The 24,317-nt window shown below is 42.5% G+C and overlaps 1 long non-coding RNA gene across 3 annotated transcripts; it reads right to left on the bottom strand.

Moving 5' to 3' along the window:
• Positions 1-263: 263 nt before the first annotated feature.
• LOC109756918 (uncharacterized) lies at positions 264-5,620 on the bottom strand. Of its 3 annotated transcripts, none has more exons than XR_012204956.1 (9): positions 5,214-5,620; positions 4,916-4,985; positions 4,249-4,337; positions 3,412-3,645; positions 3,250-3,330; positions 3,006-3,098; positions 911-993; positions 755-822; positions 264-586 (listed from the first exon to the last, which is right to left on the bottom strand). It is a non-coding gene; the product is annotated as an uncharacterized lncRNA (long non-coding RNA). The 3 variants fall into 3 exon arrangements; XR_012204955.1 differs by having other exon boundaries at positions 4,249-4,349; positions 5,214-5,501; XR_012204957.1 differs by lacking the exons at positions 264-586; positions 755-822; positions 911-993 and adding an exon at positions 1,635-1,758 and having other exon boundaries at positions 4,249-4,349; positions 5,214-5,501.
• Between the last annotated feature and the right edge of the window lie 18,697 nt (positions 5,621-24,317).

The following is a 24,317-nucleotide window of genomic DNA, read 5'->3' as shown; positions in this document are numbered from 1 at the left end:
TCTCTGCTATTAGTGACTTTGAAGTGACTCTTTGTTGCATGTTGAGGGATAGTTATATGATCCAGTTATGTTATTATTGTTAAGAGAACTTGCACTAGTGAAAGTATGAACCCTAGGCCTTGTTTCAACGCATTGCAATACCGTTTACGCTCACTTTTATTACTTGTTACCTTACTGTTTTTATATTTTCAGATTACAAAAACCTATATCTACCATCCATATTGCACTTGTATCACCATCTCTTCGCCGAACTAGTGCACCTATACAATTTACCATTGTATTGGGTGTGTTGGGGACACAAGAGACTCTTTGTTATTTGGTTGCAGGGTTGTTTGAGAGAGACCATCTTCAACCTACGCCTCCCACGGATTGGTAAACCTTAGGTCATCCACTTGAGGGAAATTTGCTAGTCCTACGAACCTTTGCATTTGGAGGCCCAACAACGTCTACAAGAAGAAGGTTGTGTAGTAGACATTACTACTGCCACCCGCCCTCCTGTAGTGCAGCTGCTGCAGTCGGTGGCCGCCGCAACTTAGTGCGTCTACCAACATCCAGATGCCCTCAGGCGCCACAGGTCACCACACACCTCACCACAGACCCACAAAAGAGATTGAAATAGTTAGTAAATTATAGGCCTAAAATATACATACTGATTTAACTTTGCAAATATAGATAGTAAAACGGAGAAAAAAAATAGGAAACGAACTGATAAATTTCAATCTTTATTATGCAAGTAATACCATACGAGGCTTACCAGTCAATGCTTCTCTTCAACTATGTCCCCTAAGAAACTGGTCCTCACCGCAGGTCACATGAGAAGATCTGTAAAGCCAGAATCAAGTAGGCAACACATGTCATACATTATTTCCCCCATAGGGATTTGTGAAAGGGCGACAAAGACGGCGATAACCATGAGTGAGCTAGAGGGACGCCATGACACACTGGACGATGTAGATTCCGGTCGTTGTGAGTTTCATCCAGTGGTGAGGTGTCCTGTTGCAGCGTATCAATGGTCAGGTGATGATTAGCAAGGAGTAGACCCATTCCAATAGTCTCGAGCTTAGGACAGGCAAATAAGACTTCAATGCACATAGTTGATCAAGTGATGCTCAAGATTAACAATTTAGTAGCGACTCAAATAAATATAAACAAAATGCCGATGCATTCTTAAACTGGAAACATTGGACTTATAAAAGTTTCCATCTGTAGTGCTATGGCAGAGATGTGGATGAAACAACAATGTTGTCATATGATCATGTACAATACTAAGAACTCAAGGTGAAACAATATATTTGCACAGAAACAATCATGTGTTGTCACCAACTACAACATGCTCTATATACCCCATCACCAACTACATATAACATGTGAAAATCTTCACAAGTGTCAGATTTGAACTTCAGCATCAAGATGTCTCTGTTTCGTAATGTCAAATAAAAAGGATGCTGGCATTGCAGTATGACTGAAACACTAAAAACTAAGTGCCAGCAGCTCAATGAAACTCAATGAAACTGAGATCTACCTCTTGGCTAGTTAACAAGAGGGAGAACTAACAACATCAAGGTAACCATTCTTAAAAGTTATAATTAACCGCTAAATAGCTGTAGTTTCCAGACTAAGAGTTCATAAGTTAGGGGCCACATTAAAATCAAGGCATCGCTAGTTGATAAGCAGAGCAAAACAATCACGCATATCAACTACCACAGGTTCACGATCGGCTCAAAGTACTAATCATTTCCTCTAGGTCAGTCCTGAAATCTGAAAATAAACATAAGCAAAATCTCATGAAGCAAGAACTACTCCTGGAATGCAAATATCATCACAAAAAGGAAAATCATGCTTGTCTATCTCACCCTAAGTGCCGAGATTTTTTGTCGATGCTGCTGGCCACGGAAGAAAGTGGACGCGCTAGGAGAGCTCTGGCAAAATATTTTCTCTAGACCACAAAGAAAAATGGAGGTCGTGGTCGGTGCTACGCTCGGTGGTGCTCCGCCGATCCTGTGTGTCGCATCCAGAGGAAAGGCTTGGAGTGGGCACGGGTGCACGACTTGGGTGCCATTTTCATTGTCGCGATCGTGGATCCCTCTAGACTGTGGTCTCCGTCATGGATCTAGGAAGGAGCGCAGGTTGGTGCTGGACGGCTTCGGCATGTGTTGGGATTTGCTGATGGTGGTGATTAACGGGGGCCGCCGCAACGAGGCAATGGTAATGGCGCAAGGGCGAGGACACGGATGGGAACCCTAGCCGGGCAGGCGAAGGGATCGGCTGCCGAAGAGACCCGCCGTTGTCAACGTGCCAAATGCCACACAGTGTCGCCGCCCAATCAAAGGAGATTTTGGGTCTTTAGCCCGGCATGGAGTCGGGTGGAGGGGGGGACCTCAACGGCGCCTGCAAGGAGGAGAGCGGCGACCTTGGTCGTCGCCACCGTCGGGATGAGCGAGCCATCCAGAGTTTCCTCCGGTCCGAACCACTTCTACAAGCCCCCTGCAAACACACTGAGCCGGCTACCAAGACCGCAAGCCACCGAGTGTAGCGGGAGAGAGGCTGCAGTGGGGAGATCCATCGGCGACTCACCGCCCACGCGGTCAAGCCGCCGTCCATCCACCACTTATGAGCGCCGCCAGCCGAGGGCGTCGCCGCCCTGGAGTAGGTTTTGGCGACACTCCACGTGCCAGGAGATTATGCGCAACCCACCGACGCATCGAAGGGAGGAGCCTCCGCCATCACCGTCGGCCGCCCGGCCTTAGCCCGATGGTGATGGTGGGAAGGGAGAGAGGAGATGGCGACCCCGGAGGCCGGGTGGGGGGGGGGTGGATTCACCTAAGTTGTCCGACGCTGGGGCGACATGGGGCGGATCCACTTTTTTTAGTGGAAGCATATATTGAGAAACAAAGCCCAAAGAATGAAAAGGAGAATAACAAGGACAATTTTCAGAGAGACCCCACTTATTGGTGTAAGATTTTCAACTAAGAAAATTAAATACACAACAAGAAGATGGAAGGTACCTCAAGTTATGAAAGCTCCCATATTCTTGTTAGTAATGTATACATGTCATTAGGAGCCTCTCCTACTGGCTTCAAGATTAAAAAAGGAGAGAGCTATACAAGAAAAACAGATCCTTCAAAATTGCAATATCAACAAATATTACACCTATGCATTACTAAGGTCTAAGGAGTATTAAAATATGAGATTTAGATGAAACAAATTGCAGAACCAATTGAGATATTTCAAAATAGAAAACATATATACCAGGGAATATATTGCTTCAATTCTCACATTTTCAGGCCTGTCACCTCCATTGTAATTGTATGTGTCTTTATCCCTCTAGGACTACAGGAGAAAAATGCATATGAACCCGTTAGTGGGTACCATGTTAACAAAAAACAATGTTTCGATTAACAATAGCAGTACCATGAATGTTGCTCCACTTCTCTACAGCACAATGGTTGCCTGTCACTGAAAAGTCTATCTCATTCTCATGCTCTAATGTTGCTCCACTTCTCTACAGCTGATTGGTTTCCTTTAGCTGTCGTTCTTTACGGACACACCGTTGCTGGCCTAGTTGCCGCTCGTGAAATCACGTTAAAGCATGTGACTGGACTATATATGTTGGACTGGAGTATATGTTTCTCGGCTGGACTGGACCTATATATCCGGCTGTTAGATATTTCGGATGTGAGGAATGAAAGGAACAGTGCATATAGATGAGTAAATGGTACTCCCTCCGTCCCATTGATAAGTATCTTAACTTTTTAGTAACTTTAGTACAAAGTTGTACTAAAATTGAGACACTTATTTTGGGATGGATGGAGTATATAAATGAAAAGGTATCACTTAATATTGTCTGTTGATCTAGTGAGAAACGATGTAGCTCTTTTGCGACCAAATTATCCTGGAACATGCAAATACAGTACAAAATAATATTGGATTTTGCCGCTGAATAACATATTCAGTTAGAATTTCATGTCGCCAGCAATGAAGATTTTTTATTGCTATATATTACGAAAGGATGAAGCAGAGTAGAGATAGCAGCAACTGGACACCAAATTTCCAGACTACCGTTGTTTGAGAGCACATGGCAAAATCTTGGAAGTTATTTTGGAGCTATCAAATACTGCAATCCATATAATCATACATTACATCTCTGTAAATGATATACTTGCTGAATTAAATTTATCAGGTAATTGTTTCAGTCGGTACAACATTATTTACTTCTGCAAACATCTTGATTAATAGATTACGGGATACCTTCAGAAGACTTGATGTAACGAACATGTGACAGATCCATCATGTCACATTTGTTCGCAATTCCAATAGCATGTACTGCAGATAATCATCTGAAACAGATTCTGGAATATAAAGAGAGACAACAGAGAATGTGGAACAATGACCTCTTATGCAGGAACCTTCAAGAATCTGAGGGAAATACATATACAAAATCAAGCTCTACATTTAACAGTACTAGAAAATAAAGTACAAAACTTGCAGAACAGTTTGTTTACTGCATTACAATTAGAAAACACATCAATCACTGCATTTCCAAGATACTAAACCTGAACCTCCACAGTTCATACTCCATGACAAATAGCAAAAGCAATGCATAGATGCATAATCAAACCACACCGGGATGCCAACATTCAGCTGGAAAACCTGATGGAAGTACAAAATCCCTGACAGCCCGGAGAATAGAAGAATTCTCCTTTTCATCTTTGACAGTGTCCATCGAATATTCATCATGCTTCTCCAAATGAACATGCAGCTTAGAGTTGCCGTCCAACAAAATACTTTTTAGTCACATCAATCAGAATATGAGAAACTCAGTCGCAAATAAAGACTTAATAACTCTTTGCAAATTCAGTCAAGCGTATCAGCAAACAATTGGACAACAGCTATTGGATTTCAGAAGAGAAGATACCAATCTGGTGCGGCCACATTCCCAAGCAGATAAGGCGTCCATTGCTGCTGAGTCATGCGACCTTTGAGAACTGAATGTTTCAGAGATGGTATGGATTAATTAGACTTATAGTTAAACTGATGTATTGATCAAGACGGAAGGAAACTACGAGCTCAAAATGAATCGCTTTATGTGAAGCCAAGAAAAACCAAGCGTAAGAACCCTAGCTAATTAACAAGGAGAATGATGCTTGCTCCTCGAGCACAACACACAGTGATGAACGGGCTTCAGGACGTGCGAGCGGCACATACGGACATACCTACTATGTGCTCTGCACACAGGAAGCGTTCGCCGGCAGCTTGGATGGATCTCGGATGGATCGGGAAGCAACGAGGACCGCCGCAACGAGGCGATGGTAATGGTGCAAGGGCGAGGACACGGATGGGAACCCTAGCCGGGCAGGCGAAGGGATCGGCTGCGGCTCCTCAAGGGGATCGGCGGCGACTCCTGAAGGGGATCGGCGGCGGCTCCTGAAGGGGATAGTAGCGACGATATCGGCGGCGGCGAAGGGATCGGTGGCGGGGAACGGATCGGCGGCGCGGAACGGAGGTAGTGCAGGGATCGAGGGCACTCTGAGGCCTCGATCCTTGATGCGAGCGCGAGGGCGGCGGAGAAGGGATGGAGTGCGAGGGCGGCTAGCGTGGTTCTCGCTCGAGGGCACCCCGCAGGCCTCGCTCGTGGTTTTTTTCGTTGGTTTATTTTAGTAGGGTTTTTTTTTTGACCTGGAGGCCTCGCTCGCTACCTGGAGGCATCACTCGTGGTTTTTTTGTTTGGGATCGTTACTCGCGGGGAACTGCGAGGTGGGAGGTGGGAGGAGGTATCAAAAAAATCATGAGGGGTGGGATGAAAAAAATCTGGAAGCGAGACTACCAACTGTTTCATTAGAAGTAGAGATAGGTAGTGGGTCATTAAGCACATTTTCAAGCCTAGACAAGTTATCAGCTACGGGGTTCTCAGCTCCTTTTTTATCAATGATATGTAAATCAAATTCTTGTAACAAGAGAACCCAACGAATAAGTCTAGGTTTAGCATCTTTCTTTTCCATGAGATATTTAATAGCAGCTTGGTCTGTGTGAACAGTTACTTTGGTATCAACAATGTAAGGTCCGAATTTATCACAAGCAAACACCACTGCTAAGAATTCTTTTTCAGTAGTAGCACAATTTTTTTGAGCATTTTCTAGAATTTTACTAGCATAATGAATAACATTCAACTTCTTATCAACTCTTTGCCCTAGAACAGCACCAACAGCATAATTACTAGCATCACACATAATTTCAAAAGGCAAGTTCCAATCAGGTAGTTGAACAATAGATGCAGAAATTAAGGCTTTCTTAAGTGTTTCGAAGGCTTCCAAACAATCATCATCAAAAACAAAAAGGAGTATCCTTTTGCAAAAGATTAGTAAGAGGCCTAGAAATTTTAGAAAAGTCTTTAATAAACCTCCTATAGAAACCAGTATGACCTAGGAAACTACGAATACCTTTGATGTCCTTGGGACATGGCATTTTCTCAATTGCATCAACTTTAGCTTGGTCCACTTCAATACCTCTTTCACAAATTTTATGACCCAAGACAATGCCTCCATTAACCATAAAGTGACACTTCTCCCAATTCAAAACAAGATTTGTTTGTTCACATCTCTGCAAAACTCGATCAAGATTGCTTAAACAATCATCAAAAGACTTCCCATAAACAGAGAAGTCATCCATGAAAACCTCAATAATTTTTTCACAAAAATCAGAGAATATAGCCATCATACATCTTTGAAAGGTAGCAGGTGCGTTACATAAACCAAAAGGCATACGTCTATAAGCATAAGTTCAAAAGGGACAAGTAAAAATAGTCTTTTCTTGATCAGGTTGAGAAACAGGTATTTGTGAAAAGCCAGAATATCCATCAAGGAAGCAAAAGTGTGTGTGCTTAGATAATCTTTCAAGCATTTGATCAATAAAAGGCAAAGGGTAATGATCTTTTCTAGTAGCTTTATTTAATTTTCTGAAATCAATTACCATTCTATAGCATGTAGCAATTCTTTATGGAATAAGTTCATTCTTATCATTAGGAACAACAGTAATACCTCCTTTCTTAGGGACAAAATGAACAGGACTTACCCATCTACTATCAGCTATAGGATAAATTATACCTGCTTTCAGAAGTTTTAATATTTCTGTTCTTACCACCTCTTTCATCTTCGGATTTAACCGACATTGGTGATCAACAACGGGGTTAGCATCAGGATCCATATTAATTTTGTGCTGACATAGAGTGGGACTAATGCCCTTTAAATCATCAAGGGTATATCCAATAGCAGCTCGGTGCTTCCTTAGAACTTTCAATAATATTTCTTCTTCATGTTCTGAAAAGTTAGCACTGATAATAACAGCATATATTTTCTTCTTATCAAGATAAGCATATTTCAAAGTGTCTGGTAATTGTTTTAGTTCAAACACAGGATCACCTTTAGGTGGAGGAGGACCTCCTAGAGTTTCAATAGGCAAATTGTGTTTAAGTAGAGGACGTTGTTCAAAGAAAATATTATCTATTTCATTTCTTGCATGCATATGTAAATCATTTTCATGGTCTAGCAAGTATTGTTCTAAAGGATTAGTAGGTCGCACAACAATATAAGCAAGACCAATTATTTCATCCTTACTAGGCAATTCTTTTTCATGACAGTTTCTACTAAACTTGGAAAAATTAAACTCATGAGACTCATCACCAAAGCTAACACCCACTGTTTGTTTCTGGCAATCTATCCTAGCATTAACTGTGTTCAAGAAAGGTCTACCAAAGATAATGGGACAGAAGTCATCTTGCGGGGTACCAAGAACAAGAAAATCATTACGATATTTTGTTTTCCCACACAATGCTTCAACATCTCTATAATCCCATAAGGTGATCTGGTGTTTCTATTTGCAAGTTTAACAGTAACATCTATGTCTTCTAACTCTGCAGGTGCTATGTCTTTCATAATTTCCTGATACAAATGTTGGGGAACGTAGTAATTTCAAAAAAATTCCTACGCACACACAGGATCATGGTGATGCATAGCAACGAGAGGGGAGAGTGTTGTCCACGTACCCTCGTAGACCGAAAGCGGAAGCGTTAGCACAACGCGGTTGATGTAGTCGTACGTCTTCACGATCCGACCGATCAAGTACCGAACGCATGGCACCTCGGAGTTCAGCACACGTTCAGCTCGATGATGTCCCTCGAACTCCGATCCAGCCGAGTGTTGAGGGAGAGTTTCGTCAGTACGACGGCGTGGTGACGATGATGATGTTCTACCGACGCAGGGCTTCGCCTAAGCAGCGCTACGATATTATCGAGGTGGACTATGGTGGAGGGGGGCACCGCACACGGCTAAAAGATCAATGATCAATTGTTGTGTCTCCAAGGGGTGCCCCCCTCCCCGTATATAAAGGAGTGGAGGAGGGGAAGGGCCGACCCTCTCTATGGCGCGCCCTAGGAGGAGTCCTACTCCCACCGGGAGTAGGATTCCCCCCTTCCAAGTAGTAGGTGTAGGAGTCAAGGAAAGGGGAGAGAGAAGAGAAGGAAGGAGGGGGCGCAGCCCCTCCCCCTAGTCCAATTCGGACTAGGCCTTGGGGGGCACGCAGCCTCTCCTCTCTCTTTCCCCTAAAGCCCAATAAGGCACATATACTCCCCGGCGAATTTCCGTAACTCTCCGGTACTCCGAAAAATACCCGAATCACTCGGAACCTTTCCGATGTCCGAATATAGTCATCCAATATATCGATCTTTACGTCTCGACCATTTCGAGACTCCTCGTCATGTCCCCGATCTCATCCGGAACTCCGAACTACCTTCGTTACATCAAAACACATAAACTCATAATATAACCGTCATCAACTTTAAGTGTGCGGACCCTACGGGTTCGAGAACAATGTAGGCATGACCGAGACATGTCTCCGGTCAATAACCAATAGCGGAACCTGGATCCTCATATTGGCTCCCACATATTGTACGAAGATCTTTATCGGTCAAACCGCATAACAACATACGTTGTTCCCTTTGTTCATCGGTATGTTACTTGCCCGGGATTCGATCGTGGGTATCTTAATACCTAGTTCAATCTCGTTACCGGCAAGTCTCTTTACTCGTTCCGTAATACATCATCCCGCAACTAACTCATTAGCAATGCTTGCAAGGCTTATAGTGATGTGCATTACCTAGTGGGCCCAGAGATACCTCTCCGACAATCGGAGTGACAAATCCTAATCTCGAAATACGCCAACCCAACAAGTACCTTTGGAGACACCTGTAGAGCACCTTTATAATCACCCAGTTACGTTGTGACATTTGGTAGCACACAAAGTGTACCTCCGGTAAACGGGAGTTGCATAATCTCATAGTCATAGGAACATGTATAAGTCATGAAGAAAGCAATAGCAGAATACTAAACGATCGAGTGCTAAGCTAACGGAATGGGTCAAGTCAATCACATCATTCTTCTAATGATGTGATCAAACATAACCATCTTTGATCAACGAGCTAATCAAGTAGAGGCATACTAGTGACACTCTGTTTGTCTATGTATTCACACAAGTATTATGTTTCCGGTTAATACAATTATAGGATGAATAATAAACATTTATCATGATATAAGGAAATAAATAATAACTTTATTATTGCCTCTAGGGCATATTTCCTTCAGTCTCCCACTTGCACTAGAGTCAATAATCTAGTTCACATCACCATGTGATTTAACACCAATAGTTCACATCACCATGTGATTAACACCCAAAGGGTTTACTAGAGTCAATAATCTAGTTCACATCGCTATGTGATTAACACCCAAAGAGTACTAAGGTGTGATCATGTTTTGCTTGTGAGAGAAGTTTAGTCAACGGGTCTGCCACATTCAGATCCGTATGTATTTTGCAAATTTATATGTCAACAATGCTCTGCACGAAGCTACTCTAGCTAATTGCTCCCACTTTCAATATGTATCCAGATTGAGACTTAGAGTCATCTGGATCAGTGTCAAAACTTGCATAGACGTAACACTTTACGACGAACCTTTTTGTCACCTCCATAATCGAGAAACATATCCTTATTCCACTAAGCATAATTTTGACCGCTGTCCAGTGATCTACTCCTAGATCATTATTGTCCTCCCTTGCCAAAATCAGTGTAGGTTATACAATAGATCTGGTACACAGCATGGCATACTTTATAGAACCTATGGCTGAGGCACAGGGAATGACTTTCATTCTCTTTCTATCTTCTGTCGTGGTCGGGTTTTGAGTCTTACTCAATTTCACACCTTGTAACACAGGCAAGAACTCTTTCTTTGACGGTTCCATTTTGAACTACTTCAAAATCTTGTCAAGGTATGTACTCATCGAAAAAACTTATCAAGCGTCCTGATCTATCTCTATAGATCTTGATGCTCAATATGTAAGCAGCTTCACCGAGGTCTTTCTTTGAAAAACTCCTTTCAAACACTCCTTTATGCTTTGTAGAATAATTGTACATTATTTCCGATCAACAATATGCCATTCACATATACTTATCAGAAATGTTGTAGTGCTCCCACTCACTTTCTTGTAAATACAGGCTTCACCGCAAGTCTGTATAAAACTATATGCTTTGATCAACTTATCAAAGCGTATATTCCAACTCCGAGATGCTTGCACTAGTTCATAGATGGATTGCTGGAGCTTGCATATTTTGTTAGCATCTTTAGGATTGACAAAACCTTCTGGTTGCCTCATATACAACTCTTCTTTAATAAATCCATTAAGGAATGCAGTTTTGTTTATCCATTTGCCAGATTTCATAAAATGTGGCAATTGCTAACATGATTCGGACAGACTTAAGCATAGATACGAGTGAGAAACTCTCATCGTAGTCAACACCTTGAACTTGTCGAAAACATTTTGCGACAATTCTTGCTTTGTAGATAGTAACACTACTATCAGCGTCCGTCTTCCTCTTGAAGATCCATTTATTTTCTATGGCTTGCCGATCATCGGGCAAGTCAACCAAAGTCCACACTTTGTTCTCATACATGGATCCCATCTCAGATTTCATGGCCTCAGGCCATTTCGCGGAATCTGGGCTCATCATCGCTTCCTCATAGTTCGTAGGTTCGTCATGGTCAAGTAACATGACCTCCAGAACAGGATTACCGTACCACTCTGGTGCAGATCTCACTCTGGTTGACCTACGAGGTTCGGTAGTAACTTGATCTGAAGTTACATGATCATCATCATTAGCTTCCTCACTAATTGGTGTAGGAGTCACAGGAACAAATTTATGTGATGAACTACTTTCCAATAAGGGAGCGGGTACAGTTACCTCATCAAGTTCTACTTTCCTCCCACTTACTTCTTTCGAGAAACTCCTTCTCTAGAAAGGATCCATTTTTTGCAACGAATGTCTTGCCTTCGGATCTGTGATAGAAGGTGTACCCAACAGTTTCCTTTGGGTATCCTATGAAGACACATTTCTCCGATTTGGGTTCGAGCTTATCAGGTTGAAGCTTTTTCACATAAGCATCGCAGCCCCAAACTTTAAGAAACGACAACTTTGGTTTCTTGCCAAACCACAGTTCATAAGGCGTCGTCTCAACGGATTTTGATGGTGCCCTATTTAACGTGAATGCAGCTGTCTCTAATGCATAACCCCAAAACTATAGTGGTAAATCGGTAAGAAACATCATAGATTGCACTATATCCAATAAAGTACGGTTATGACGTTCGGACACACCATTACACTGTGGTGTTCCAGATAGCGTGAGTTGCGAAACTATTCCGCATTGTTTCAAATGAAGACCAAACTCGTAACTCAAATATTTGTCTCCGCGATCAGATCGTAGAAACTTTATTTTCTTGTCACGATGATTTTCCACTTCACTTTGAAATTCTTTGAACTTTTCAAATGTTTCAGACTTATGTTTCATCAAGTAGATATACCCATATATGCTCAAATCATCTGTGAAGGTCAGAAAATAACGATACCCGCCGCGAGCCTCAACACTCATCGGACCGTATACATCAGTATGTATTATTTCCAATAAGTCAGTTGCTTGCTCCATTGTTCCGGAGAACGGAGTTTTAGTCATCTTGCCCATAAGGCATGGTTCGCAAGCATCAAGTGATTCATAATCAAGTGATTCCAAAATCCCATCAGCATGGAGTTTCTTCATGCGCTTTATACCAATATGACATAAACAGCAGTGCCATAAATAAGTTGCACTATCATTGTTAACTTTGCATCTTTTGGCTTCAATATTATGAATATGTGTATCACTACGATCGAGATCCAACAAACCATTTTCATTGGGGTGTATGACCATAGAAGTTTTATTCATGTAAACAGAACAACAATTGTTCTCTAACTTAAATGAATAACCGTATTGCAATAAACATGATCAAATCATATTCATGCTCAACGCAAACACCAAATAACACTTATTTTGGTTCAACACTAATCCCGAAAGTATAGGGAGTGTGCGATGATGATCATATCAATCTTGGAACTACTTCCAACACACATCGTCACTTCACTCTTAACTAGTTTCTGTTCATTCTGCAACTCCTGTTTCGAGTTACTACTCTTAGCAACTGAACTAGTATCAAATACTGAGGGGTTGCTATAAACACTAGTAAAGTACACATCAATAACATGTATATCAAATATACCTATGTTCACTTTGCTATCCTTCTTATCCGCCAATTACTTGGGGTAGTTCCGCTTCCAGTGACCAGTCCCTTTGTAGTAGAAGCACTTAATCTCACGCTTAGGTCCAGACTTGGGCTTCTTCACTTGAGCAGCAACTTGCTTGCCGTTCTTCTTGAAGTTCCCCTTCTTCCTTTTGCCATTTTCTTGAAACTAGTGGTGTTGTCAACCATCAACACTTGATATTTTTCTTGATTTCTACCTTCGTCGATTTCAGCATCACGAAGAGCTTGGGAATCGTTTCCGTTATCCCTTGCATATTATAGTTCATCACGAAGTTCTAGTAACTTGGTGATAGTGACTAGAGAACTCTATCAATCACTATCTTATCTAGAAGATTAACTCCCACTTGATTCAAGTGATTGTAGTACCCAGACAATCTGAGCATATGCTCACTGATTGAGCTATTCTCCTCCATCTTTTAGGCAAAGTACTGTTAGAGGTCTCATACCTCTCGACACGGGCATGAGTCTGAAATGCTAATTTCAACTCTTGGAACATCTTATATGCTCCATGACGTTTCAAAAACGTCTTTGAAGCCTCGATTCTAAGCCGTAAAGCATGGTGCACTAAACTATCAAGTAGTCATCATACTGAGCTTTTGTCAAAACGTTCATAACGTCTGCATCTGCTCCTGCAATAGTTCTGTCACCTAGCGGTGCATCAAGGACATAATACTTCTGTGCAGCAATGAGGTTAATCCTCAGATCACAGACCAAGTCCGCATCATTGCTACTAACATCTTTCAACTTAGTTTTCTCTAGGAACATATCAAAATAAAACAGGGGAGCTAAACGCGAGCTATTGATCTACAACATAGATATGCTAATACTACCAGGACTAAGTTCATGATAAATTTAAGTTCAATTAATCATATTACTTAAGAACTCCTACTTAGATAGACATCCCTCTAATCCTCTAAGTGATCACGTGATCCAAATCAACTAAACCATGTCCGATCATCACGTGAGATGGAGTAGTTTCAATGGTGAACATTACTATGTTGATCATATCTACTATATGATTCACGCTCGACCTTTCGGTCTCAGTGTTCCGAGGCCATATCTGTTATATGCTAGGCTCGTCAAATTTAACCTGAGTATTCTGCATGTGCAACTGTTTTGCACCCGTTGTATTTGAACCTAGAGCCTATCACACCCGATCATCACGTGGTGTCTTAGCACGAAGAACTTTCGCAACGGTGCATACTCAGGGAGAACACTTATACCTTGATAATTTAGTGAGAGATCATCTTATAATGCTACCGTCAATGAAAGCAAGATAAGATGCATAAAAGATAAACATCACATGCAATCAATATAAGTCATATGATATGGCCATCATCTTCTTGTGCTTGTGATCTCCATCTCCGAAGCATCGTCATGATCACCATCGTCACCGGCGCGACACCTTGATCTCCATCGTAGCATCGTAGTCGTCTCGCCAACTTATGCTTCTACAACTATCGCTACCGCTTAGTGATAAAGTAAAGCATTACAGGGCGTTTGCATTGCATACAATAAAGCGACAACCATATGGCTCCTGCCAGTTGCCGATAACTTGGTTACAAAACATGATCATCTCATACAATAAAATTTAGCATCATGCCTTGACCATATCACATCACAACATGCCCTGCAAAAACAAGTTAGACGTTCTCTACTTTGTAGTTGCAACTTTTACGTGGCTGCTACGGGCTGAGCAAGAACCGTTCTTACCTACGCATCAAAACCACAATGATAGTTTGTCAAGTTGGTCTTGTTTTAACCTTCTCAAGGACCAGGCGTAGCCACACTCGGTTCAACTAAAGTTGGAGAAACTGACACCCGCCAGTCACCTGTGTGCAAAGCACGGCGGTAAAACCAGTCTCGCGTAAGCGTACGCGTAATGTCGGTCCGGGGCGCTTCATCCAACAATACCGCCGAACCAAAGTGTGACATGCTGGTAAGCAGTATGACTTGTATCGCCCACAACTCACTTGTGTTCTACTCATGCATATAACATCTACCCATAAAACCTGGCTCGGATGCCACTGTTCGGTACGTAGTAATTTCAAAAATTTCCTACGCACACACAGGATCATGGTGATGCATAGCAACGAGAGGGGAGAGTGTTGTCCACGTACCCTCGTAGACCGAAAGCGGAAGCGTTAGCACAACGCGGTTGATGTGGTCGTACGTCTTCACGATCCGACCGATCAAGTACCGAACGCACGGCACCTCCGAGTTCAGCACACGTTCAGCTCGATGACGTCCCTTGAACTCCGATCCAGCCGAGTGTTGAGGGAGAGTTTCGTCAGTACGACGGCGTGGTGACGATGATGATGTTCTACCGACGCAGGGCTTGGCCTAAGCACCGCTACGATATTATCGAGGTGGACTATGGTGGAAGGGGGCACCGCACACGGCTAAAAGATCAATGATCAATTGTTGTGTCTCCAAGGGGTGCCCCCTCCCCGTATATAAAGGAGTGGAGGAGGGGGAGGGCCGGCCCTCTCTATGGCGCGCCCTAGGAGGAGTCCTACTCCCGCCGGGAGTAGGATTCCCCCCTTCCAAGTAGTAGGAGTAGGAGTCAAGGAAAGGGGAGAGAGAAGAGAAGGAAGGAGGGGGCGCAGCCCCTCCCCCTAGTCCAATTCGGACTAGGCCTTGGGGGCATGCAGCCTCTCCTCTCTCTTTCCCCTAAAGCCCAATAAGGCACATATACTCCCCGGCGAATTCCCGTAACTCTCCGGTACTCCGAAAAATACCCGAATCACTCGGAACCTTTCCGATGTCCAAATATAGTCGTCCAACATATCGATCTTTATGTCTCGACCATTTCGAGACTCCTTGTCATGTCCCCGATCTCATCCGAAACTCCGAACTACCTTCGTTACATCAAAACACATAAACTCATAATATAACCGTCATCGAACTTTAAGCGTGCGGACCCTACGGGTTCGAGAACAATGTAGGCATGACCGAGACATGTCTCCGGTCAATAACCAATAGCGGAACCTGGATCCTCATATTGGCTCCCACATATTGTACGAAGATCTTTATCGGTCAAACCGCATAACAACATACGTTGTTCCCTTTGTTCATCGGTATGTTACTTGCCCGGGATTCGATTGTGGGTATCTTAATACCTAGTTCAATCTCGTTACCGGCAAGTCTCTTTACTCGTTCCGTAATACATCATCCCGCAACTAACTCATTAGTTGCAATGCTTGCAAGGCTTATAGTGATGTGCATTACCGAGTGGGCCCAGAGATACCTCTCCGACAATCGGAGTGACAAATCCTAATCTCGAAATATGCCAACCCAACAAGTACCTTTGGAGACACATGTAGAACACCTTTATAATCACCCAGTTACGTTGTGACGTTTGGTAGCACACAAAGTGTTCCTCCGGTAAACGGGAGTTGCATAATCTCATAGTCATAGGAACATGTATAAGTCATGAAGAAAGCAATAGCAGAATACTAAACGATTGAGTGCTAAGCTAATGGAATGGGTCAAGTCAATCACATCATTCTTCTAATGATGTGATCCCGTTAATCAAATGACAACTCATGTCAATGGCTAGGAAACATAACCATCTTTGATCAACGAGCTAGTCAAGTAGAGGCATACTAGTGACACTCTGTTTGTCTATGTATTCACACAAGTATTATGTTTCCGGTTAATACAATTCTAGCATGAATAATAAACATTTATCATGATATAAGGAAAAAAATAGTAACTTTATTATTGCCTCTAGGGCATATTTCCTTCAACAAAGTGTAAGGAATAGCACTCACACTAGCACCCATGTCACATAAACCATGATAACAGTGATCTCCTATTTTAACTGAAATGACAGGCAGACCAACAACTGGTCTATTTTATCCCTTTTTTCGGGTTTATCAATTCTAGCAGCTTCTGCACAGAAGTAAATAACATGCCCATCCACATCTTCTTCTAAGAGATCCTTAACCATAGATATATTAGGTTCAACTCTAATTTGTTCATCTGGTTTAGGTGTTCTAACAGAGCTTTTGTTAACCACAGTTGAAACTTTAGCATGTTCCTTTATCCTAACAGGAAAAGGGGGTTTCTCAATATAAGCAGTAGGAACAATTGGATCAACATTATAAAGTATAGTCTCTTCTTTAACTGGTACTGGTTCTCTAGTTTGTTCTTTAATAGGTGGGTGATATTTAAGCCACTTCTTTTTAGGGAGTTCAACATAAGTAGCAAATGATTCACAAAAGGAGGCTACTATCAGAGTCAAGTCCATATTTAGTGCTAAACTTTTTAAAAGCATCGGTATTCATAAAAGATTTAACACAATCATACTTAAGCTTTATACCTGACTCTTTACCTTCGTCGAGTTCCCAATCTTCAGAGTTGCGTTTAATCCTTTCCAAAAGATCCCACCGAAATTCAATAGTTTTCTTCATAAAGGAACCAGCACAAGAAGTATCCAGCATGGTTTGATCATTACGAGAAAGCCGAGCATAAAAATTCTGAATAATAATTTCTCTTGAGAGCTCATGATTGGGGCATGAATATAACATTGAATTAAGCCTACCCCAAGCTAGAGCGATACTTTCTCCTTCACGAGGCCAAAAATTATATATATAATTCCGATCACGATGAACTAGATGCATAGGATAAATTTTTTGGTGGAACTCCAACTTCAAGCGATTCCAATTCCATGATCCAATATCATCGCATAGCCTATACCATGCCAATGCTTTTCCCTTCAAAGATAAAGGGAAAACCTTTCTCATCACCTCATCTTCGGGTAAACCTGCAAGCTTAAACAATCCACAAATTTGTTCCACATATATCAAGTGCATATCAGGATGTTCGGTTCCATCTCCTACATAAGGATTAGCTCGCAGTTGTTCTATCATACCCGAAAGAATTTCATATTCAATATTTTCAGTAGGTGCAATAGGTTGAGGGGCAATTAATTGTGGTTTTGGACGAGGTGAAGATACCCCGAACAAACCCCTCAAAGGATTGTTTCCCATAGTAGCAAGTGACAATAAATTTCAGCACACTATATAAATGTTTCCTTACCGAATTCCACTTACCAAAGTCGCTTACCTCCCCGGCAACGGCGCCAGAAAATAGCCTTGATGACCCACAAGTATAGGGGATCAATTGTAGCTATTTTTGATAAATAAGAGTGTCGAACCCAGTGAGGAGCAGAAGGAAATGACAAGTAGTTTTCAGTAAGGTATTGTCTGCAAGTGCTAAAATTGTAAGTAGCGAGTAGTTTGATAGCAATATAATTTGTAACGAGCAAGTAACAATAATAGTAACAAGTATGCAGCCAGGTAGCCCAATCCTTTTGAGGCAAGGTACAGGCCAAAACGGTCTCTTATGATAATCAAAGCGTTCTTGAGGGTACACGAGAATTTCATCTAGTCACTTTCATCATGTTGGTTTGATTTGTGTTCGCTACTTTGATAATTTGATATGTGGGTGGACCGGTGCTTAGGTGCTGTTCTTACTTGAACAAACCTCCTACTTATGATTAACCCTCCCGCAAGCATCCGCAACTACGAGAAAAGTATTAAGAATAAATTCTAACCATAGCATTAAACTCTAGGATCCAATCGGTCCCTTACGGAATAGTGCATATACTGGGGTTTAAGTTTATGTCACTCTCGCAACCCACCATCTATTTACTACTCCACAATGCATTCCCTTAGGCCCAAATATGGTGAAGTGTCATGTAGTCGACGTTCACATGACACCACTAAGGGAATCACAACATACATATCATCAAAATATCAAACACATATCAAATTCACATGATTACTTGCAACATGATTTCTCCCGCGACCTCAAGAACAAAAGTAACTACTCACAAATGATAAACATGCTCATGATCAGAGGAGTATTAAATAGCATATTGGATCTGAACATATAATCTTCCACCAAATAAACCATATAGTAATCAACTACAAGATGTAATCAACACTAAAAGTCACCCCCAGCAACAATCTATAGTTCCGGTAACAAGATTGAATACAAGAGATGAACTAGGGTTTGAGATGAGATGGTGCTGGTGAAGATGTGGATGGAGATTTCCCTCCCCAAGATGGGAGAGTTGTTGGTGATGATGATGACGATGATTTCCCCCTTCGGGAGGGAAGTTCCCCCGGCAGAATTGCTCCGCCGGAGGGCAAAAGTGTTCCTACCCAAGTTCCGCCTCGAGACAGTGGCGCTTCGTCCCAAAAGCCTTCTCCTTACTTTTTCTAGGTCAAAATGACTTATATACCAAAAGATGAGCACCGGAGGTGGGCCGAGGAGGCCACAACCCACCAGGGCGCGCTTGGGGGGCCTGGCACGCCCAGGTGGGTTGTGCCCACCTGGTGGCCCCCCTCTGGTGTTTATTGGCTCCAATATTCCTAAAATAATTCATAAAAATTCTCCATGAAGTTTCAACTCATTTGGCGTTGTGTAGAATAGGTGGCCTGTTGTAGCTTTTCCAGGTCCAGATTTCCAGCTGCCGGAATTCTCCCTCTTGGTGTGTTCTTAGCAAATTATGAGAGAAAAGGCATTAGAATTACTCCAAAAATTATGGATAAAAACAATATAAATAACAGTAAGAAAACATGATGCAAAATGGACGTATCATGGAGCTGTTAGTTGGTGCAGTTCCAAGCAGAGCGTCGTGGCGGGATCTACGTGTGAAGCGGAATACATAGCTGCTTCAGAAGCAGCAAATGAAGGAGTCTGGATGAAGGAGTTCATATCTGATCTAGGTGTCATACCTAGTGCATCGGTTCCAATGAAAATCTTTTGTCACAATACTGGTGCAATTGCCTTGGCAAAGGAATCCAGATTTCACAAGAGAACGAAGCACATCAAGAGACACTTCAATTCCATCCGCGATCAAGTCAAGGAGGGAGACATAGAGATTTGCAAGATACATACGGATCTGAATGTTGCAGACCCGTTGACTAAGCCTCTCTCACGAGCAAAACATGATCAGCACCTAGACTCCATGGGTGTTAGAATCATTACTATGTAATCTAGATTATTGACTCTAGTGCAAGTGGGAGACTCAAGGAAATATGCCCTAGAGGCAATAATAAAGTTGTTATTTATATTTCCTTATATCATGATAAATGTTTATTATTCATGCTAGAATTGTATTAACCGGAAACTTAGTACATGTGTGGATACATAGACAAATAGAGTGTCCCTAGTATGCCTCTACTTAACTAGCTCGTTAATCAAAGATGGTTAAGTTTCCTAACCATAGAAATGTGTTGTCATTTTATGAACGGGATCACATCATTAGAGAATGATGTGATGGACAAGACCCATCCGTTAGCTTAGCATAATGATCGTTTAGTTTTTCTGCTATTGCTTTCTTCATGACTTATACATGTTCTTCAGACTATGAGATTGTGCAACTCCCGAATACCGGAGGAACACCTTGTGTGCTATCAAACGTCACAACGTAACTGGGTGATTATAAAGATGCTCTACAGGTGTCTCCGATGGTGTTTCTTGAGTTGGCATAGATCGAGATTAGGATTTGTCACTCCGTGTATCGGAGAGGTGTCTCTGGGCCCTCTCGGTAATGCACATCACTATGAGCCTTGCAAGCAATGTGACTAATGAATTAGTTACGGGATAATGCATTACGAAACGAGTAAAGAGACTTGCCGGTGACGAGATTGAACTAGGTATGATGATACCGACAATCGAATCTCAGGCAAGTAACATACCGATGACAAAGGGAACAACGTATGTTGTTATGCGGTTTGACCGATAAAGATCTTCATAGAATATGTAGGAACCAATATGAGCATCCAGGTTCTACTATTGGTTATTGACCGGAGATGTGTCTCTGTAACATCCCAATTTTCAATTTGGATGTTAATCATTAGGTTATCATATGCATCCATGATTCTTGCATTTTTGATTTGGTTTTATTTGGACATTTTATCCTATAGACCTTAAGCAACTCAAGGACCATTTGAGAGAGTTGGAGGTTTTCATAAATTCCATTTTTGAATTTTCAAAATTAGTAATTTGGATCAAGGTGATTTTTATTTGAAATTATTTTTCCAATTATCTCAAAATAAATAAAAAAGAGAGAAGCTAATATGACTTGTTCAAAACAGAGGAAATAATGGAAATTTAATTTTAAATAAAAAATATATTTTTTTAATTTTTATTTGAGATTTTATTTGGTTAAATTAGAGAAAAATTGCATTTTAGCCCAGAAAAATGTTCACGTGGTCCTAAATATTAGGAGAGGACCGTGATTTTTTTTTTAATTTTAGGATTTTTCTTTATTTTTATTTTGGATTTTTCCATTTCGGCTAAATTATTTTTTAAAAAATCTCTTCGACCAACTGGGCCGAAGCCCAGCCGGCCCGCAACCGCCGTCGCCTTCCCGAGCCGGGACAGAGTCCCGCTCTCGCACGCCTCGCCGGAGTCGGGCTAGGACTCTGCGCCGCCGCCTTGCCCCCTCCTCCAAGCACCCCTCCCCCTTTATAAGCACCGCCCCGGCCCCCTCTCCCGTAGTCGCCGCCGCCGCCCCGCGCCGCCGCTGCCTCGCCTGCCCCGCCGCGCCGCCAAGCCCCGGCGCCGCCGACGATGCCCCGCCTCACCGAAGAACGCCGCCGCCACCGGTTCTTCCATCCCTGAATCGGTATAAACCGAGAAAACCACCCGTTTTTTTGTTTTTTCTTTTAGATCGGTTTATTTTTTATTCGGTCAGATTAAATAGCGAGCGTTCACTCGTTTAGATTTGTTAACGAACGAATTCGTTCGTTAGTCTCTGTTAGCGGACGTTCTTCCGATAGATTTTTCTTTTTCTGTTTATTTTTGGCCAGGGACCTATCTGCAAATAGTTTTCTTACAGATTAGTCCCTAATCTTCAAACCCTCAGTACTTTTTGCTCGTTTATCAAAATCCGGTGAAACCAATGCCAAAATCTTCGTCTCGATCCCCTCTCTTCTGATAAACAACTTGAACATGATTTTGAAAATTTAAAATTTGGTTTCAAGCAGATTTTGTTTCGAACTTCTTTTGATCATAGTTTGAGTTTCGTAACTCCGATTCGATTGATCCTTTTTGCAAATTGAAGCTCTTCACTTGTACTCTCTATTTAGATCTTTTCTTTTGGTTTTGCCTTTGCAGCTTATGCTTGAGTGCTTATGTATGCTATTGTTTGTTCACGATAGAGTTTCCGGAGTGCGAGGCTTGCTACTACGAATCTCTAGGGTTTTCCGATCGTGAGCAAGGCAAGTAACACTTTGATCATATCCCATTATTACCCAGTTTTTATGCATTAGTTTCAACCCTCAAACATTGCATGAGTAGGATTTGATAACATGTGGGTATTTGGAAAGTAGTTGATGAGGTAGGGACCTATTGTCTTATTTTCAAACCCCGGGAGTTACTACGTTATGATTGCATTACTTTGCTATGCTCATAGACGTGGATTGGTATGTGAGATTCATGCAAGATGTGAGAGATTTTAAATTAAGGGAAACTTAAGGTGGCGACTTAAATACACATCTGGGTGGATTGGTTGCGGGCACCTGGAGCAATCCAGTGTTGTCCTAGGATATCCCGGAGTACCCGTGCGATCATCCTACAGTTTGCCACCCAAGCTCAAAGGGATCATAAGATTATTCATGCTAGAAACTTCCGTGTGTAGCCACAAGCCATTATGGGCTCTGGCATAGTTGAGTATGTTGTGTGACCTCTTTCAGTGGTAGACTAGCAGATGTAGGGGATGTAGGTGGTACTGTCTACCCAGAGTAAAGAGTTAATGCTTCGGAAAGACTGTGTCTCGATCATCCGTTTCTCAAACATCATGTAGTGCGAGAAATACAACAGAGGAGATCGAGTCTTGTGGGAAAAGTGCGCAAAGCTCTGCAGAGTGTACAAACTAATCATGGTTAGCCGTGTCCCTGGTTATGGACATTTTGAGTGCCTGGAACTTGAATTATTGATTTGATCTCATCACTTTACTTAATAAAATTGTTGGGTTATAATTACTACTTTGGGATTGAGTTGGAGGAACCTTCTCAATAATGACATAACTTTGTAGTTAAATAAAATCTAATCCTTTGTTATAGGAAAAATGGCTTTATGCAAATGATAACCTTAGAGCCTCCACCAGCCATATATGCATGTAGTGATAGCTGTTATTTGTTCATTGCTCTATAGTGTTATCTTACCAGCATACTCCATGTGCTGACCTACACGGCTGCAATGTATTATGTTGCAGAATTTTCAGACGAAGAGTAAGGTGCGCTAGGTTGTTGTCGTGCACTCAGTATTGCCGTGGAGTTGGATGGACTCATTTATCTTCGATGCTTCCACAATTATCTTATTTAGATGGCCTTCAGCCATATTATTGTAATAAGTACTCTTTTTGAGACACTCGATGTAATAAGTGTGTGATTGAACTCTGTTATAAATCCTCGAGTACTGTGTGTGTCAGCAATACCGATCCAGGGATGACACTTAAGCACAGAGACTTGACCGTCTAAGGTCTGGTCGCTACAGTCTAGGTCATGTCTACATAGTTCTCGAACCCGTAGGGTCCGCACGCTTAACGTTCGATGACGATTTGTATTATGAGTTATGTGATCTGATGAACCGAAGTTTGTTCGGAGTCCCGAGATGAGATCACGGACATGACAAGGAGTCTCAAAATTGTCGAGAGGTAAAGATTCATATATTGAAAGGTTGCATTCGGACACCAGAATGGATCGGGTCGTTTCAGATGAGTTTCGGAGTACCGGGGGTTACCGGAACCCCCTCCCCCCGGGAAGTTTATGGGCCTTCATGGGTCTTAGTGGAAAGGAGAGAAGAGCCACAAGGGAGGCCGCACGCTCCCCCATGGCCAGTCCGAATTGGACTAGGGAGGGGGCGGTGCCCCCTCTTTCCTTCTCCCTCTTCCTCCTTCCCTCTCTCTCCCTCTCTTGGAAGGAAGGGACTCCAACTAGGATTGGGAATCCTAGTTGGACTCCCTATGGCGCGCGCCCCCTTGGGCGGGCCACCTCTCCTCCCCCCTTTATATACAAGGGAGGGGGCACCCCAAAGGCACACCAAGTCTTCTCTTAGCCGTGTGCGGTGCCCCCCTCCACAGTTACACACCTCGGTCATATCGTCGTAGTGCTCAGGCGAAGCCCTACGCCGGTAACTTCAACATCACCGTCGCTACGCCTTCGTGCTGATGGAACTCTCCCTCGGCCTCAACTAGATCAAGAGTTCGAGGGACGTCATCGAGCTGAACGTGTACTGAACACGGAGGTGCCGTACATTCGGTGCTTGGATCGGTTGGATCGCGAAGACGTTCGACTAGATCAACCGCGTTACTAAACGCTTCCGCTTTTGGTCTACGAGGGTACGTGGACACACTCTCCCCGCTTGTTGCTATGCATCTCCTAGATAGATCTTGTGTGATCGTAGGTAATTTTTTTTGAAATACTGCGTTCCCCAACAGTGGCATCGGAGCCAGGTCTATGCGTAGATGTTATATGCACGAGTAGAACACAATGAGTTGTGGGCGATAATAGTCATACTGCTTACCAGCAACGTCTTACTTTGATTCGGCGGCACTGTTGGATGAAGCGGCCCGGACCGACATTACATGACCACGTTCATGAGACTGGTTCTACCGACATGAT

Source organism: Aegilops tauschii, chromosome 3, assembly GCF_002575655.3.
Source record: "Aegilops tauschii subsp. strangulata cultivar AL8/78 chromosome 3, Aet v6.0, whole genome shotgun sequence".
NCBI classification, from domain to species: domain Eukaryota; kingdom Viridiplantae; phylum Streptophyta; class Magnoliopsida; order Poales; family Poaceae; genus Aegilops; species Aegilops tauschii.
Note: the sequence above shows the minus strand (reverse complement) of the source record. Positions and strands in the feature narration are given on the sequence as shown.